We start from the raw sequence: 18,758 nt of genomic DNA, 5'->3' as shown, positions 1-18,758 counted from the left end.
TATGTTGGCTGGAATCAGAGACTTGTGCTTTGGCTGTTGGTAGGGTCACCCATGTCAAACAGGTCAAAGGGTAGAGGGCAGACTACGAGTGGTCCACCGGTCCTCCTGGTTTGGGGGTTCAGCTCAGGGCTGACAATCCTGATGAGTAAATCAAAGTTGTCATGGAAGCAGCAATGAAGAATCCTTCTACACCTGAGTGTGATGGTATGGACAGAGAGAGATGGAGGACCTTCATTGCTACTCTAAACGCCAGTGGCAAACCTAGATGAGCTACCCTTCACAGCTCGTTGTACCAGTTCTCATGGACCCTGAGCTCCCATGGGTGCAGGGTCCCTGAAGGTGCTGAACAAGAGGCTGCACTCGGGTCTACATTCCTCCCCGCCCCCACCCCGGAGGCTGAGACAATCGGGATTTCCCATTGTGATTCCCATCAGCCGATCCTTGTCCGGCCCTCTACCTCTCCTTTTCATTAAAGTGGATAACTCCTCAGAGGGCACAGTTGGATGGAGAAAACACATTAGTCTGTCTGATCCCCGACACCCTGAACTGGCCTTCTGTCACAAGCTGTGATCTGTTCAGGCCTTCCAGTGAGGTGGTTGTGAGTGTTTATAGAGCCTGTACCTACGCAGTCTGTCTAATCCAAACTTAGTCAGCCTTATATGGTGTGATATGTATTTGACCCTCTTGGGGGTGTCACACAGAACATCCTGAGGAACTCTTGTATCTGAATCACCCAGAGCGCCACTGTCTGCTTGAAATCCAGGCTTAATTAGTCCGATATAAATGTCACCTTTTCACTCTCTTCTTGGTACCTGCCTTTACGAAAAGCATTTTTAGATTTACAGTACATTTTAAAGTTCTTTTCTATTTGTCATAGGATGGACTTGGTCTGTGTTTAGTGCACAGAGTTTTATTTTTAAAATAGTGTTCAGTAGATATGAGAGCTGTCACTGGGCAAGCTTCCCCCGTCTTTCCTGAAAGGTCTGACAATGAGGCCACACTCAGGCTGGAGGGGCCGCACCTCATATTCCATCTGTGTAGCCTCCAACCTGACGGCATGAACATCAAGTTCTCCCCCTCCCCTTTCTATCTTTTCCCATTCCCCATTCCGGATCCCCTCTCAACCCTTTTCTTCTCCTTACCTACCTATCGCCTCCCGCTCCCTCCTCCTTCCCTATCTTCCATGGTCCATTCTCCTGTCTTATCAGATTCCTTCTTCAGCCATTTACCTTTTCCACATGGTTTCCTACTTCAACCCCCACCCCCACCCACCTTCCCCCTCATCTGGTCTCACCTACCACCTGCCAGCTTGTTCTCTCTCCCTCTCCCCCCCCTCCTTTCCATTCCCCAAGGTCTCAGCCCAAAATGTTAACTGTTCATCTCCCTCTGTTGATGCTGCCTGACTTGTTGAGTTCCTCCAGCGTTTTGTGTGTGTTACTCAGTAAAAGGTAGGAACACTTCTGACAGACCTCCGTGCACTTTGCTTGCAGGGTCTCTGTACAAATCTGTTGAGTCAAAGGGACAGCATCATAGACGCTGGTGAACGCAGCAGGCCAGGCAGCATCTCTAGGAAGAGGTACAGTCAATGTTTCGGGCCGAGACCCTTTGTCAGGACTAACTGAAGGAAGCGTTAGTAAGAAATTTGAAAGTGGGAGGGGGAGGGGGAGATCCAAAATGATAGAAGAAGACAGGAGGGGGAGGGATGGAGCCAAGAGCTGGACAGGTGATTGGCAAAGGGGATACGAGAGGATCATGGGACAGGAGGCCCAGGGAGAAGGAAAAGGGGGAGGGGGGAACCCAGAGGATGGGCAAGGGGTATAGTCAGAGGGACAGAGGGAGAAAAAGGAGAGAGAGAGAAAGAATATGTGTATATAAATAAATAACGGATGGGGTACGGGGGGGGGGGAGGTGGGGCATTAGCGGAAATTAGAGAAGTCAATGTTCATGCCATCAGGTTGGAGGCTACCCAGACAGAATATAAGGTGTTGTTCCTCCAACCTGAGTGTGGCTTCATGTATACAGTAGGGAGGCCATGGATAGACATATCAGAATGGGAATGGGATGTGGAATTAAAATTTATGGCCACTGGGAGATCCTGCTTTCTCTGGCGGACAGAGCGTAGGCGTTCAGCAAAATCTAGATTTGCAACCCTAGCCGCTCTCCCATTTCCCACCACCCCCCGGCCCTCCATTTCCCCCTCTCTCTCTGCTGCCCTTGCCTACTCCCCCTTCCCCTCCACCTCTGCCCCTCCCTTCTCCCTCCTCCCTCTCACACTCCCCACCCCTCTCCTCTCCCCTACCCTCCCATCTACCCCTCCCGCTCCAGTCCCTCCACACCAACACCTCCCCCTCCTTCTCTCCCTTTCCTCTCCCCCTCAACCCCTCCCAACCTCTCAGACCCTCCACGCTCTCCTCTCCCTCTCACCCCCACTCCCCCTCACCCTCCTCCCCACCCCTCCTCCCTCTCACTCTCCTCCCCCACCCCTCCTCCCTCTCACTCTCCTCCCCCACCCCTCCTCCCTCTCACTCTCCTCCCCCACCCCTCCTCCCTCTCACTCTCCTCTCCCCCACACCCAACCCCTCTCCTCTCCCTTCCCCCTCAACTCCTCCCTGCTCTCCTCCTCCCATCCCCCTCAACCCTCTTCTTTTTCCTCTCCCTTCCCTCTTCTTTCCATTCCCATCTCCTCTCCCCCCACCCTCCACTCGTCACCCCATCCACCCCCGCTTCACCCCCACCCACCCCTCCACCTCCAAACCAACCCCCTCTTGAACCCCACCCAAACCCCCTCCACACCCGTCCTCACCCCATTCCTCACCCCCCTCCTCTCCCCATCCCACTCCTCTCTGCCCCATTCCTCTCCTCTCCCCCACCATTCCCCCTCCCACCCACTCCTCTCCTCTTACCCCCTACCCCTCCCCCACCCCATACACCCTCCCCCCCACCAGCCGGCGAGTCAGAATTAGAGCCGCCGGTGGGCATACGACCCTTCGACATGAGGAGCTCAGTCAAGGTGACGGGGGTTGGGGTTGTGGGTGGGTGGGTGGGCGGCCGGGGTGGAGATTCCCCCCTCCCCCCTCGGGCTCTCTCTGTCCCTCCCCCCACCCCCCGAGTGATCGGGCGGGCGGCTCGGCTCGGCTCTGCACTCCGCTGCTTGTGTCTGCGAGCCAAAGGTTGAGGGGATATAATGAATAATTAATGTGCATTGTGCAACGGCAGCTCGGCTCGCGACGCCGGGAGGACGGGACGGGAGGCGAGGCGAGGCGAGGCGGGACAGAGGGAGGGAGAGGACGGACGGCAGCCGTGCCGAGCTGAGCCCAGCCGAGCCTGCCCTGCCGCGCCGCGCCGCTCTTTGTGTTGCGCTGCAGCCCCGGCCCCGGCGCCCGCTGAAAATGGAGCCCTGATGCCCACTCCCGGCCGTGGACGGGGGGCCAGGACGCAGGGCAGAGCCTACCCACCGCACTAGGTAAGCGGGGCAGCCGCCCCCTCACGTCAGGGGGTTGGTTCGGTGATGGAGGGGGCATGATTAATCCCGCTCGCCCCCCCCGGGGGTTTGCACACGGGGTCGAGGGCTCAGGTGCACCCCGGTTGGGGCCACCGAACTAGCGGGTCGGCGGCCGAGCACGGCTCGGGAACAAAAGCGAGAAAGAGTTCGGGTTTAACGCGGCGAGGCAGATGGGGGAGAAGCGAGAGGACGGCTGACACCCGTGTGTTTCTCGCGGTTAATTTATAACGTGCGTGTTTTCTGAGGTTGGGATTTGCATGCTTGCCCCCAAGCACTGGATTTGCCTTGTAATTTTAAACTTTGTTCTGGCGAACTTGTATTTCTTAAATGATATTATAGCCAAACAGTTAAACATGTTTCCCTACTGTGGATCGTGCGTTTAGTGTAATGACTGCGTTGCTATTTAAAAAAAATTCTATATGCATTCTAAACCAGTCTCTCACTATTAGGACGCAGTGCTACGCTGTGTATTGGACAGTACTGATGAAGTCCATTACTGTCTCTTCCCCCCTCCCCACCCCAGTGACTGCACTCTGTCCTCGAGTGTGTTCCCCTCCAACCCCTGCCGCTGTCCTAATGTCACAGCCCACCGTTGCCCTGACTTGACCCCACCCCCAGATTGCTGCCTTGACGTTGGCTTCATGTCCTGGGAACCACAGACCATAGTGTCCCCCACCCACCTGACCTGGCTCTTACCTTAACCCTTCTCAGTGCTCAATCTGGGCCCTCAGCATGGGACAGGCCCTTCAGCTCCCATTTTATTTCTCTCTCACCCAGAGTTTCCCAAAAATGCCCCCCCCCCCCGCACCCCCGGAGTTTTGCCACAAGGGGACGATTTGTATTGGCCAATTAATCTACCAGTGTGGAGCACCCAGGGAAAACCTACAGGGCCACACACTATGACACCAAGATTGGACAGTGAGGAAAGTTATGCAGCAAGATCTGGACAAACTGGAGAAATGGGCTAACAAATGGGATGGAATTTAATGCAGGCAAGTGTGAGGTATTGCATTTGGGAGGACTTGCACAGTGAGTGATAGGGCACTGAGGAGTGCAGTAGAACAGAGGGATCTGGGAATACTGACCCATAATTCCTTAAAAGTATATCTTCACAGGTAGATAGGGTCGTAAAGAGTCCTTTTGGCTCATTGGCCTTCATAAATCAAAGTACTGAGTACAGGAGATGAGATGTTATGTTGAAATTGTGTAAGATATTGGTGAGGCCAAATTTGGAATATTGTGTGCATTTCTGGTCACCTACGTACAGGAAAGATATCAATGAGATTGAAAGAGTAGAGAGAAAATTTACAAGGATGTTGCTGGGACTTGACCTGAGTCGTAGGGAAAGGCCGAATAGGTTAGGGCTTTATTCTGTGGAGCACAGGAGAAAGGGGAAATTTGATAGACGTTGTGTGAAACTAGGATTAGAGTGTGTGCAGTGAACAGACAACAGTGAAGCACAGTGGAGGTTCCCTGCAGGTTTGGGGCTGCATTTCTGCAAATGGTGATCTGGTCAGAATTAATTGAATCCTCAATGCTGAGAAGCATGAGCAGGTTCTTATCCATCATGCAATACCTTCATGGAGGCGTCTGATCAGTCCCAACTACACTCTGCAGCAGGACAGTGATCCCAAACACACAGCCAAGGTCATAAAGAGGAACTGGGAGTTCTGCAACAGATGGTGTCGCCTCCACAGTGCCCTGATCTCAACAACACTGAGGTTGTGTGGGATTACCTGGAGAGACAGTCGAAGAAGAACTGTGACAACTTCTCCAAGGTGCTTGGAACAACCTGCGGGCCGATTTCCTTAGGTATGGCAGTGTACCTAAGAGAATTAAAGCAGTTTTAAAGGCAAAGGGTGGTAACACCAAATATTGATTAGATTTTTTTTATTGTTTACTGCTCTTCATAGTACTGTATCCTTCTTGCTGTTTAGAAACTTTTCGATATTTTTGCAAGCATCTTCGCTTTATGAAATTTTTCATGTGCCTAAGACTTTTGCACCGTACTGTAAAGGTTAGCTTTATTTATCACATGCATTGAAACATAGTGCTTTGAGTCAATGGCCAGCACAGTTTGAGGGCAGCCCGCAAGCGTCACCGTGATTTTGGGGCCAACAGATCATGTCCACAAACCACTGACTCTAACCTCAGCCTCTGTAATGTGGCAGGAAATTTGAGAGGAGATTTACCAGGGTGCCGCCTGGACTAGAGAGCATGTCTTACGAGGACAGGTTGAGCGAGCTTGGGCTTTTCCCTTTGGAGCACAGGGGGATGAGAGGTGACTGAAGGAGGAGAGAGGTGTACAGGATGATAAGAAGCATAGATCAAGTGGATAGTGGACTTTCCGAAGACGAAAGTGACTAGTATGAGGGAGTGTGGTTTTAAGGTGATGGGAGGAAAGTATGGGAGGGTCATATCAGAAGTAAGTTTTTGGCACAGAGTGGTTGGGTGCGTAGAAAACCCTGCCAGTGGTGGTGGTAGAGGTAGTTACATTAGGGCTATTTAACAAACTCTTAGACACATGGACGATAGATAAAAAGGGAAGGAAGGGTTAAATTAATCTTGGAGCAGGTGTACTGTGCTGTAATGTTCTGTAAAACCAGAACACTCAGAGAAAACCTTTGTGGTCACCAGGAGAATGTACAAGCACCGGGTGGACAGTGGTGGGGATCAAACCCGGATCAGTGATCACTGGTGCTAGTGCTGTAAAGCGTTTGTGCTAACCACTATGCTACCGTGCCACCCAAGTGTGGTCAGTGTACTTTTCCACCTGTGAACTTTGCCCATTGACCTGCCACCCCTGGAGAAGACTTGAGGATCTGCTGGGTTTATGAGAATGGAATTGCCCACTGCTTCAAACAGCAGAAACGAGGGTAGCGTACCTCCTGTACCTAATAAAGTGGCCACTGAGTGTATGTTCATGGTCTTCTGCTGTAGCCCATCCATTTCATGATTTGACGTGTTGTGCATTCAGAGATGCTCTTCTGTACACCACTGTTGTAATGTGTGGCTGTTTGAGCTACTGTCACCTTGAACCAGTCTGGCTGTTCTGCTCTGTCCTCTCTCATTAACGGTGTTTTCACCCACTGAAATGCTGCTCACTAGACGCTTTGTTTCTTGTGCCATTCCCTGTAAACTCTAGAGACTGTTGTACCTGAAAATCCCAGGAGTTCAACAGTTTGAGATACTCAAACCACCCCATCTAGCGCCAACAATCATTCCACAGTTAAACTCACTAAAATCACATTTCTTCCCCCATTCTGATGTTTGGTATGAACAACAACTGAACCTTTTGACCATGTCTGCATGCTTGTGTGCACTGAGTTGCTGTGACATGGTTGGCTGATTAGATATTTGCATTAACGAGCAGGTGTACCTAAAGTCACTGCCCAGAAGAAGGCAATGTCAAAGCACTTCTTCAGGAAAATTTGCCAAGAACAATCATGGTCATGGAAAGACCATGATCGGCCATGCCTTGCGACACAGCACATAGCAAACGAATGAATGACCTAATAAAGTGGCCACTGAGTGTAGGTCTCAGGACGTGTTGGCAGGAGACTTGCAGAAACAGAATTGGGCAGAGGCAGTGTGGATTTATCAGCAAAAATCACGTTTGGCAAATTTGTTGGAATTTGTAGAGGTTGTAACTAACAAGTCAGATAAGGGGATTTGTGCATGTGGACTTTTGGAATGCCTTCAATAAGGTGGCTCGTGGGTTTTGAAACACATTTGTAGTGTATGTAATATACAAGTGTGAATTGAGGAGTGGTTTTTGGAGAGAAATGTATTTATTTAGAGATGCAGCTCAATTACAGGCCCTTCTGGCCCATTGAGTCGGCACCAGCCCATAACGTAGCTTATTAATCTACTTGGAACGTCGGTGGGGGTGGGGGGGAGCTGGGGCACCCAGTGGAAACCCATGCAGTCAAGGGGAGAATGTACAGATGGCATAGAACTGAGCGCCCGGGTCATTAGTGCTGTAATAGTGTTAGGCTAACTACTCGTGCTACCATGCTGTCCCAAGTACAAGCCTGCAGCAACGATTTGGATTAGGGATCAAGTAAGGTATAAACGCGTTTGCTGGATAGCCACGTTTTGTGTGGATGGGGAGATCTAGAATGTCTAGGGCTGCGCAGATAGAATGGACTGTGAACTATGAATATCCACTTTGGGAGTAAAACTGAAATGTGTAGTAATCTTTCAGTGATGCAATATGTTGATGTTTGAGAGACCTGGATGTCCTTGTACACAAGCCATTGAAAGTTAACTTTCAGCTATGGCAGACAATTAGTAAGGCCAATTGTATTTTGGTTTTAATTGCAAGGGTATTTGAGTACGAGAGTGGAGATATCTTGTTCCAAGTACATAGAACCTTGGTGAGATAAATCTGGAATATTGTGAACAACTTTGGTCTCCCTACCTACGGAAAGGATATACTTGCAGTGGAGGGTGCAGCGAAGGTTCACTAGATTGATTCCTCAAATTTCTGCTGATTTCATTGGACAAAACTATTAAGGGATGCTGGACAATGTGGGCGCGGAGAAGATGGTTCCACCTGGTAATTGTATCAGACTAAGGGTTGGTTGGTCAGAGTAGGTGAATATTTGGAATTCTGACTGAGAACATTGTGGAGGTTCAGTCACTGTCTACATTCAAGACTGATCGGGATTTTGGGTTCAGATATAATTTTTCACCTCAAAACATACAGTGGCGTGTCATTTAACAACCAACATGCCCGAGGATGTACTGGGGGGCAGTTCGCAAGTGTTGCCACATGTTCTACTGTCAACGTAGCATGTTTTGTTAACCTCCTTCAGTGTCCACTAAGCCACCTACATACTGACTGTGCCTTGTGCATTCTCATCTGAATCGTAGATGACAAGCAAAAATGGGAGCAGCCGCAATCCCTGAGGGACACTGGTAGGATTGAGGATATGGTATTTCACTTTACTGCCTGTTTGCAAACCCACCTCCTGTGGTTGCACTAAAGTGGCAAAGGAGAAATTGAATCTTTTTCTAATGTATTGTGTAGAGTGATCCTGTTTCTTGGCAGTAGTGGTAAAATTATAATGTTTAGAAAGAGATGTTAGCTAGTGAGTTGGTTTTAATGTCACCATTATTTGCCGTTTACAGTGACCTGTTTACCTGCACTGCACTTTCTCTACAGGCGTTACACTTTATTCTGCATTCTGTTACTGTTTTACCTTGTTCTACCTCAGTGCACTGTGTAATGATCTGTTCTGAATAAACGGTATGCAAGACAAGCTTTTCACTGTATCTCAGTACATGTGACAATAATGCAACCAATTCCATTTCCACATTTTTCAAGCCTATTGGGACTAGAGTTGGAAAGGGAGCGTCGGAGTTCAGCTCTGACATGGTTCAGCACAACGTTGTGGGCTGAATGGCCTGTTCTTGTGCTGTACTCTTCTGTGACATCATCTGTAAGGAGTTTGTACGTTCTCCCCGTGACTGTGTGGGTTTACTCCGGGTGCTCCTGTTTCATCCCACATTCCAAAGATGTACCAGTTAGTAGGTTACTTGCTCGCTGTGAATTGTCCTGTGATTAGGCTCGGATTAATATGGGGGTTGTTGCACAGCGCAGCTTGAAGGGCCTGCAGGGCCTTTTCTGCGTCGTATCTTACAATAAAATAAAGGTCCACATCTTTAGGGATGATTGTGTGACATCTCTGTCTGGGAAGGGAGCTACATGGAAAGATGGTTGTGTGACATCTCTGAGATTGAGATTGGCTTTATTTGTCACATGTACATTGAAACACTGTGAGATGTGTCATTTCGTATCAAACCAGTGAGAATTGTGCTGAGCGGCCTGCAAGTATCACCACGTTTCCAGTGTGCCCACAGCTCTGTCGGTCACGAGGAGAGTGGTAAATCTCTTTGTGTTGGGAATTGAACCCTGATCTTATAGCTGATGTTACACTAACTGCAGAACTTCCTCTGTACCTGTTCCAACTTCATTTCCCATTGTAAAACAGTTGCTTGTGATCAGAGTGCTAATGAAGAGGGTAAAATTGCCAGTAAAGGTAGTTGTGACTTGTTGCCATAGCCAACTTCTGTGTTCCACGAACCAAGCGCTGCGTCCTGTGGAGAAATCACATGTTCAGAAATTTAAATCGTGAGCCCCAAGGCTTTGATTAGGTGCAAATCAAAGACACCACCTTGGCTGTGAAGTGAAGGTCTCAGTGCCAAAGCTCAGAGCAGAGTCTGCGTGATTCTTTTCGTCGAGGATTTCTCTCCCTGTGCCCAAGTGTGGCTTCTGCACAGAAGATGAGTGCTCTGTGACTCAGTGAGGCAGCACCCGTGGGTGGAGACGGAATTCCATCTGAACTTTTGTACGTGCCGTGGTATCCATGAAAACCTCAACACCAAGCCACGATCCCTAACCAGTCGATGGAGGAGATAGACCAGGAATACGTGGGAAACGCTCCTCCAAATCCCGATCAACGACCAGTACTTGTAGGACGATACAGCTCAGTGCAGGCCTTTGGCCCACAGTGTGCTGACCTTTTAACTTTGAGATCAATCTAACCCTCCATTTTTTTTCTCTCATCCATGTGCCCGTCTGAGAGTTTCTTAAATGTTCCTAAAGTATCTGTCTCTACCACCACCCCTGGCAGGACATTTCACTGCAGTACCTACCCAGTATGCCTTTGTGAAATGTGTGTGCTTTACCCGAGTGCTCTGGTCTCTTCCCGCAGGCCAGAGACACCTTGCAGAATATTACACTGTACAATTGCTGTGCCACCATGGTGCCTTTTCATTGCCACAGAGGGAACGTATCCTTGGGTATATTTAAGGCAGAGATTGTTAGATTCTTGAATGGTAAGGAGGTTTAGTGTTACAGGGAGAAGGTGGACAATAGGGTTGGAAAAAGGAGCACTGAATGGTGTAATTCTGCTCCTATTTCCTCTGGCGATCACTGGCTACAAGATGCCCCTCCTGGGTTTGCAGCCACGGTATTTATGTAACTGGTCCAACTGAGTTTCTCATCACTGGTGACCCCCCAAGTGTTTGCTGGTGGGGAACCTGGTGATGGTATTGCCGCAGAATGTTGTAAAGGAATGTCACTCGCCATAACACGTAGAAACAGAAATAGGCCATTGAGTCTGCTCTACCATTCCATCGTGGCTGAGGGCTGATTTATTATCCATCTTGCTCCATTCTCCTGCCTCCTCTCCGTAACCTTTGTCTTTACAGCCTCCTATCAACCTCTGCTTTGGATATACCCAATCATTTGGCCTCCACAGCCACCTGTGGCAAAGGATTTCCCAGATTCACCACCCTCTGGCTAAAGAAATTCCTCTTCACCTCTGTCCTAAAGGGATGGCTTTCTATTCTGAGGCTCTCTCACTATTGGAATCGTCCTGTCCATGTCCACTTTAACCCGGCCTTTCAAGACCACTAGGGTTGTTGCTGGTAGTGATGGCTGTCTGCCGTCAGCTGTGCAAGAAAGAGATCATGAATTAGACGCTATCTGTGTGATAAGTCTAAAGGTGACAGCTTGCCCAGTTGAGATTGTCTAACTCAGCCCAAATTTGAAATTGCACTGGGAACATCCCGAGTGGTGCTGGTAATGAAGATGATTTTATCCACTGGGATACGGAGCTACTCCTGGCGATGTCTGTGTGTGAAATGTGTCGAGGTGATGCTGTGCCTTCACCTGCTGTGTTGCGGAACCTGATCTTTGCAATTTCCCACATACATGAAGCTTCTCATCCAAACACCGCCGTATAGGAGCAATGTTCCCTCTAATTTGTAATGACCACTGTGTGCAAAAAATCTTGTGCTGTGCAATTTTTTTTGCCCAGTGACAACAATGTGCACTCTGAATATTTTCTTCAGTAAAAACAGTATGAAAAGGCAGTTCTAAAATTTGCAGACAAATCACCACAAACTCCACATTGTCAACACCATCCGCATCAGAAACCGGAAAAGGAAATGTGATCGTGGAATATACTTAACATGCTAACGAGGGAGAGGGTGACCATCTACTGTGGGCAGTTTAAATTTCTGTGAGCGCTGGTAGCAAAAGATGTTCATGCACACACTTTAGAGGGTGCATTGTACAGGAGTGAGAACAAAAAGGACCATCAAACAGTACAGGCCCTTTGAACTAACCTTTTAATCTATTCTGAGATCAATCTAACCGTTCCCTCCATTTATCTGATCCATGTTCCTATCTTAAAGGTTTTATAAATGCTCTATCATCATCCCTGGCACTGTGTTCCAAACACTCACCACTTTCTGTAATTAAAAATCTACCTCTGACATCTCTTTCCCTACCCCCCCATACTTTCCACTAATCACCTTAAAATTGTACCCTCTTGTATTAGCTAATTCCACCCTGGGGAGAAAGCTGCTGACTGTCCACAATAAATGGAGTTAAGGAACTGCTTGGCACAGAGCTGAATCTTGAATCATGACGTGGCTCCCAAAGGTGGAATTCAGCCCATCAAGTCTGTGCTGATTCGCAGTAGTGTAATCTGGTCAGACTCATTCTCTATGTCCCTGCAATTTATTGTCTCTTGTGCCTCTCCAAGTCCTTGTTTAAAGATGCGGAAAGCATTCTAACTGGTTGCATCACTGTCTGGTATTGGGGTGGGATGGGAAGAGGAGCACTGCACAGGACTGAAATAAGCTGCAAAAAGTTGTAAACTTAGTCATCTCCAACATGAGCACTAGCCTTCCCAGCATCCAGGATATCTTCAAGGAGCGATGCCTCAAAAAGGCAGCATCCATCATTCAGGACCCCAACACCCAAGTCATGCCCTCTTCTTATTGCTACCATCAAGGAGGAGGTACAACACCCTGAAGAGACACACTCAATGATTCAGGAACCGCTTCTTCCCCTCTGCCATCCTATTTCTGAATGTACATTGAATCCATGAGCACAACTTCTACATTTTTTTTCCTCTTTTTGCATTACTTATATAACTCTAAAAAAATGCATAGCTTTAATTTACAGTTTTTATTATGTATTGCAATGTACTGTTGCTGCAAAACAAATTTCACAACATATACCAGTGATATTAAACCTGATTGTGATTCTGATAGACTTTTCTATGAGCCCATATAAAAACCTACTGCACAGAAATAGCTTCTCTGCCTTGTCCTATCTACCTGACTGACCATATCCCTCTATTCCTCTTCCATCTATGTAACTGTCCAAACCTCTATTAAACGTTATGATCAAACCCTCATCTATCACGTTGTAGGACTGTGAATGATGCATATCTGCAGTCAAAAAATCAAAGTAAATTTATTATCAGAGTACATATATGTCACCATATATACCTTGAGATTCATGTTTTTGCAGAAATTTGCAGGTTGGGTGAGACTAGAACTAGAGGTCATGGGTTAAGGGTGAAAGGCAAGATATTTAAGGGGAACCTGAGAGGGTGGTGAGAGCGTGGAACAAGCTGCCAGTGGAAGTGGTGGATGTGGGTTCGATTTCAACACTTAAGATAAGTTTGGATAGGTACATGCATGGGAGGGGAATGGAGGGCTATGGTCCCGGTAGGGGTTGATAAGGGTAGGCAGAATAACTTCAGGGACAGTCTAAATGAGCTGATGGGCCTATTTCTGTGTTATACTGCTGTAGATCAGGGATTCCCAACCTAGAGTCCATGGAACCCTTGCTTAATGGTATTGGTCCATGGCATAATTGCTCTAGACGTTGTACTTGAATCAACAAGGCTACCAGGCATAACATGGGTAATTTGGACTTCATCTACATTTATAGTAGGCAGGATAGAGATGATGGGCCGAAGGACTACTCCTGTGCTGTACGACTCTAACTAGTTTTGAATTGGGGATTTTATTGTCTGGAATTCTTATCAAGTATATTTGCATGAAGTGATTTGTTCTTTAACCTGTTAGGTATTTTCATGGTTCGTGGCATTTGTAGCTCTGTGATATTCTTCTCTTGATGATTAACACTGAATGACACACCCAGTGTAATGTATTGTGGAATTTTAAACTTGCCACCCATGTTTTAAAGAGACTTCACAAACTTTTTGTCAAACTTCCCTGGTCTCCATTCTTTGTGGATCTGACGTTGACTCTTAGCGCAGTGAGTTCTGCAAAATAAAGTTCTTAAAAGATGCTTATAGCAAACAGTCCTGATGAAGGGTCTCGGCCGCAAAGTTGACTCTTCATTCCTCTTCGTAGATGCTGCCTGACCTGCAGAGTGTGTTTTACTCTGTACTTTCAGCATCTGCAGAATCTATTATTTATTGAGATAGAGCATGGAATAGGCCTTTCTGGCCTTTTGAGCCCTGATGTTTATGTGAACAGTTAATAATCTGTATCAGAATCGGGTTTAGTATCACCAGCATGTCATGAAATTTGTTGCCTGCATGGGAACAATGCAATATGTAATAGAAAAAACATGAATTACAGTAAATATTATTCAAAAAAAAACTAGTGCAAAAATAGAAATAAAAAAGTAGTGAGGTAGTGTTCACGGGTTCAGTGTCCATTCAGAAATCAGATGAATTCTGGACTTGGAATGGGTTTCAGGTATAGTCAGTAGATGCTTCAACCCAGAAGAGAATCTTTCTGCACAAACAAATCCTAGGTATTGGCTTCAGTCAAGCTCCATAACTCTCGATTAGTGAAGTTTAATCCTTATTTAAGGCTCTGGTATGTGTCCGACTGCTGAGAGAGTGACAAGATATTGTGCTTTATAAAGGGAAGTGCTTAAAGTGGATAAATGGTCCTTTCACTGCCTCGTAAATAGTCTGTTGAACAGTTGCCGATGGATAGTTTCCTCACTGGGATTCAGATTCACATTTATTGGGGCGGTTAGCGCAGTGCTCTATGGTCCAGGAGACCCGGGTTCAATTCCTGCTGCTGCCTGTAAGGAGTTTGTACGTTCTCCCTGTGACTGCTTCAGTTTCCTCCAGGTGTTCCGGTTTCCTCCCATAGGCCAAAGGCCTACTGGTTGGCAGGTTATTGGTCATTGTAAATTCTCCTGTGATTAGGCTAGGATTAAATCGGATATTGCTGGAAGGCACGACTCGAAGGACCATGTGGAACTATTCCGTGCTGTATCTCAAATAAACAAGCAGTGAAATGCATCGTTTGCATTAACACCCAATAGCTTGCCACAACCTGCAAATGCCGCTGCACATTCCGTCACCACGTTCAGCAAAACAACACAAGCAGTGGCAACAAAATGGACAACAGCAGCAAACGAGCCTCTTTCCCACCCTGCCACTCACGCATATAGACCGGTCTCCAAACCCAGGACAGGCTATCTCTGAGCATCTGGTCCTTGGCCAGACAGCAAGTTCAGCACAGAAATGCCGTTAGTAAACAAGAGAAAATCTGCAGATGCTGGAAATCTGAGCAACACACACAAAATGCTGGAGGAACTCAGCAGGCCAGGCAGCATCTGTGGAAAAGAGTAAACAGTTGACATTTTGGGCTGAGACCCTTCATCAGGACTGGGGGGGGGGGGGGGGATAAAAGATATTAGAAGCCAGAGTAAGAGTTTTGGGGGAGTAGAGGAAGAAAAGTAGCAGGTGACAGGTGAAACCAGGAGTTAGGGGGAGGTGAAGTCGATTGGTGAACGAGACAAAGGGATGAAGAAGGGGGACTCTGATAGGAGAGGATAGACTACCATGGGAGAAAGAAAAGGGGGAGGAGGGATAAAGGCATGCTCTTATCAGATGTGAGTTTTCTTGGAGATGGCAGCAATGCAGGTCTGAGGAAATGTTTACCGATAAGTGAAATGCAGTTTTATGGTTTGGGCTGATGTTTGATTCCAAAAGGGACTTTCCAGAGATTGATGTTTCATTTAAACAGAATTCTTCCAGGTTTACCTGCAGGTTGTATTAGTGGTCATTATCATCATTATGTGCAGTTCCTATGACATGTTTGATGATGGCTGTATCCATGACCATGCTTGTTCTTGGCAAAGTTTTCTACAGAATTTGCTTGCCATCATTGCCTCCTCCTGAGAACTGTCTTTTCTAGACGGGTGACCCCAGCCATTATCAATACTCTCCAGAGGTTGTCTGCCTGGTGTCAATGGTCGCATAACCAGGACTTGTGATCTGCACCAGCTGCTTGTACGACCATCCACCACCTGCTCCCATGGCTTCATGTGCCCCTGATCGGGGGGGGCTAAGCAGGTGCCACACCTTGCCCAAGGCTGACCTGCAGGCTAGCGGAGGGAAGGACATGTTACACCTCCTTTGGTAGAGACGCATCTCCACCCCACCACCCAAGTTAGTAGAAAGGAAGGCAACTGTAATGTTAGCATTCATTTTGAGAGGACTAGAATATAAGAGCAATGATGTACTGCTGAGGCTTTTTGAGGCATTGCTGGACCACATCTGGAATATGGTGAGCAGTTTTGCCTAAGAAGGGATGTACTGGCATCGGGGAGGGCCCAGACGAGGTTCATGAATATGAAAAGATTACTGCATGAGGAGTGTTTGAAAGGTTGGAATCTCTACTCGCTGGAGGTTAAAAGAGTGGGGGGGGGGTGGCGATCTCATTAAAACTTATTGAATAGTGAAAAGCCTAGAAAGAGTGGATGTATAGAGGATGTTTCCTGTAGTTGGGGAGTCTAGGATCACAGGGCAGAAGGACATCCCTTTGGGACAAAGATGAACTTCTTTGTGGGGTTCATTGTCACGGATGCCTGTGGAGGCCAAGTAATTGGGTATAATTAAAGCAGATGTTGATGGGTTCAGCATGTCAAGTTTACGTGGTGAAGGCAGGAGAATAAGATTGAGAAGGATCATATATCTGCCATGTTGGATGGGCAGAGCAAATGTGATGGGCTGAATCGCCTAATTCTGCTACTATGTCTTATGGAATGACAGAGAAGGAAATGGAAACAAGCAAACGCATTCAACAAACACAAGCCCATTCCGTACTTGTTTCAATCTATTCACCTTCCCTCAGTTCCTTCCAGAACTGGTCAGTGCCTCTTGGAATCATGGAATCGTATGGTGCGAAAGTCGGCTGTTCGTCCAATCGAGAGTGTTCTTGCTCCTGGTATAGTAATCCCATTCCTTCAATTTTCCACACAGTTTTCTCAGTTTTGTTGAAAGCCCCCAATTTCCACTCCCATGTTCAAGTTCAATTATTATTCAACCATACGTGAATACCTGTCAGTAGGTTCCTGATCTTTGTTACTCTTGGCACAACCTTCCTGTCTTTGTACTGGGTGTCTCTTGAGCTGTACAAGATGATAAGAGGGTTAGATAGAGTGGAAAGCCAGAAACTTTCCCAGGGTGGAAATGGCAAATACAAGGGAGCATAATTTGAAGGTGATTGGAGGAAAGTGCACAGGGTCTTTCAGAGGTAAGTTCCTTGCACAGAGAGTGGAGGGTACATGGAACACCCTACTGGGGTGATGGATGGTAGAAAAATGGAGTGTTATGAGAGGGTCAGTACAACATCATAGGCCAACATGCCTATACTGTGCTGTAATATTCTGTGTTCCAGGAGTCTATACCCTTGATTAACTCAATGCCGCAGAGGTGAACAGTGTGCACTCATTTCTCTTGCCCCTTTCTGCAGGATTCAGCCGTGTTGACGGCTACACTTGCTAAAGAGGCTGTTTGGAAATCAGGGTGAATATGGAGCTTTGGGAGAAAGAGAAGATTCTCATGGATTGACATCCTGAACAATTTTAGAAAATTGTGTGGACATTTGATGCTACGCTGTTAGAAGTTGAAGATGTTACAGACAAGAAAGTCTGCAGATGCTGGAAATCCAAGGCAACATTCACAAAATGCTGGAGGAACTCAGCAGGTCAGGCAGCATTGATGGAAATGAGTAAACAGTCGACGTTTCAGGCTGAGTCCCTTCTTCAGGACTGAGAAGGAAGGGGGAAGATGTCAGAATAAAAAGGTGTGAGGAGGAGGAGGAGGATAGCTGGAGCATGATAGGTGAAGCCAGGTTGGTGGGGAAGGTCCAGAGCTGGAGAGGAAGGATTCTGATGGAGGAGGAGAGTGGAATATAGGAAAGAAGGAAGGAGGAGGGGATGCGAGGGAAAGTAATAGGTAAGTGAGAAGAGGTAAAAGGTCAGAGTGGAGAATAGAAGAAGGGGAGGTGGAATTTGTTTACCAGAGGGAGAAATGGATATTCAAGTTGTAGAGTTCAGATTGCACTATTAAAATTTCACATTGTTGGTTTCTGTGAATGATGCACACAAGTATTCTGAGAACTTGTGCCTTCAGAGTCCCAAGTTGGATGCCATCTTTTAGATGGCGCATCTACAGTCAAAGTAAACTTGCAGTCAAAATACGTGTGTGTCACTTATACTACCTTGAGATTTCTTTCCCTGCAAGGATTTACAGAAAAATATAGAAATACAATAGAATTTATGAAGGACTTTACATAAACAAAGACTGAAACAATCAACGTGCAAAAGAAGACAAATTAAATTTGAAAAATTATCCTGAGAACATGGTTTTGTAGAATCCTTGAATGTGAGTCTGTAGGTTGATGAAATCAATTCAGAGTTATTTTCTTACTGCCTGTTACCCCGCTGGCATTTAGGGTAGCAATGTTGGTCTTCCATCTCTGATGGTTTTCAGGGCTTCTTCATCGTGTCAGTAGCTTCCTCTCAGATTTCACTGCTGCCAGCTAGGTGTGGACTCAAATGCTGTCACACTCAGATGCAGGAGGATTCTTCATTGCCGTTTTGGTAACAGTTTTGTTTTACTACTCAGGGTTGTTAGCCCTGAATTGAACCCCCAAACCTGGAGGACTGGCGGACCACTCTTAGTCTGGTCTCTACCCTTTGACCTGTTTGGCATGGGTGACCCTACCAAGAGCCAAAGCATAAATCCCTGGCTCCAGCCAACGTAGCTCTCCGGGTCATTGAGGCATGAAAGCCTCCAAACCCTACGACAAGCTTGTGGTCCTCTTGGAGGAGTTCAGAACTGAGGTGAGTAGAATTGCCCACACTTGCTTAAGAGCTTGATGGTTGTAGGGTAATAACTGTTCCTGATCTGCCAAGTTCCTCGCGTCTTTTGTGTGTAGAATGGACTGAGCAATCTCCTGTGTTGTAAGTTCTACATATTTGGTTGATTACTGTCACACGTATCAAAGTACATGAGGTGAGTAGTGAAAAACTCATCTTGCAAACTGTTCCTACAGGTCAATTCATTGTAACGGTGCATTGCAATATGGCAAGGGCAGAATAAAGTGTTACAGTTACAGAGAAAGTGCAGTGCAGGTTAACAAAAAGGCTCAATTTCAT

The 18,758-nt window shown here is 47.0% G+C and overlaps 1 protein-coding gene across 6 annotated transcripts in view; it reads left to right on the top strand.

Annotated features, from left to right (window-relative positions):
- LOC140201903 (zinc finger MIZ domain-containing protein 1-like) overlaps window positions 1-18,758 on the top strand; it is a 231,349-nt gene that overhangs the window by 68,886 nt on the left and 143,705 nt on the right. Inside the window, exon 1 of one of the 6 annotated variants that reach the window (XM_072266686.1) lies at window positions 3,175-3,463. The exons of the other annotated variants lie outside the window; for them this stretch is intronic. The gene's annotated coding sequence lies outside the window, so the exon portion shown is untranslated. Of the gene's footprint in view, window positions 1-3,174; window positions 3,464-18,758 lie in introns of those variants that run through there. 6 annotated transcript variants of the gene reach the window in all.

The sequence above is a fragment of the Mobula birostris genome, chromosome 8 (genome assembly GCF_030028105.1).
Source record: "Mobula birostris isolate sMobBir1 chromosome 8, sMobBir1.hap1, whole genome shotgun sequence".
NCBI lineage: Eukaryota > Metazoa > Chordata > Chondrichthyes > Myliobatiformes > Myliobatidae > Mobula > Mobula birostris.
The sequence above is the reverse complement of the archived record's forward strand: the minus strand, read 5'-3'. Positions and strand labels throughout refer to the sequence as shown.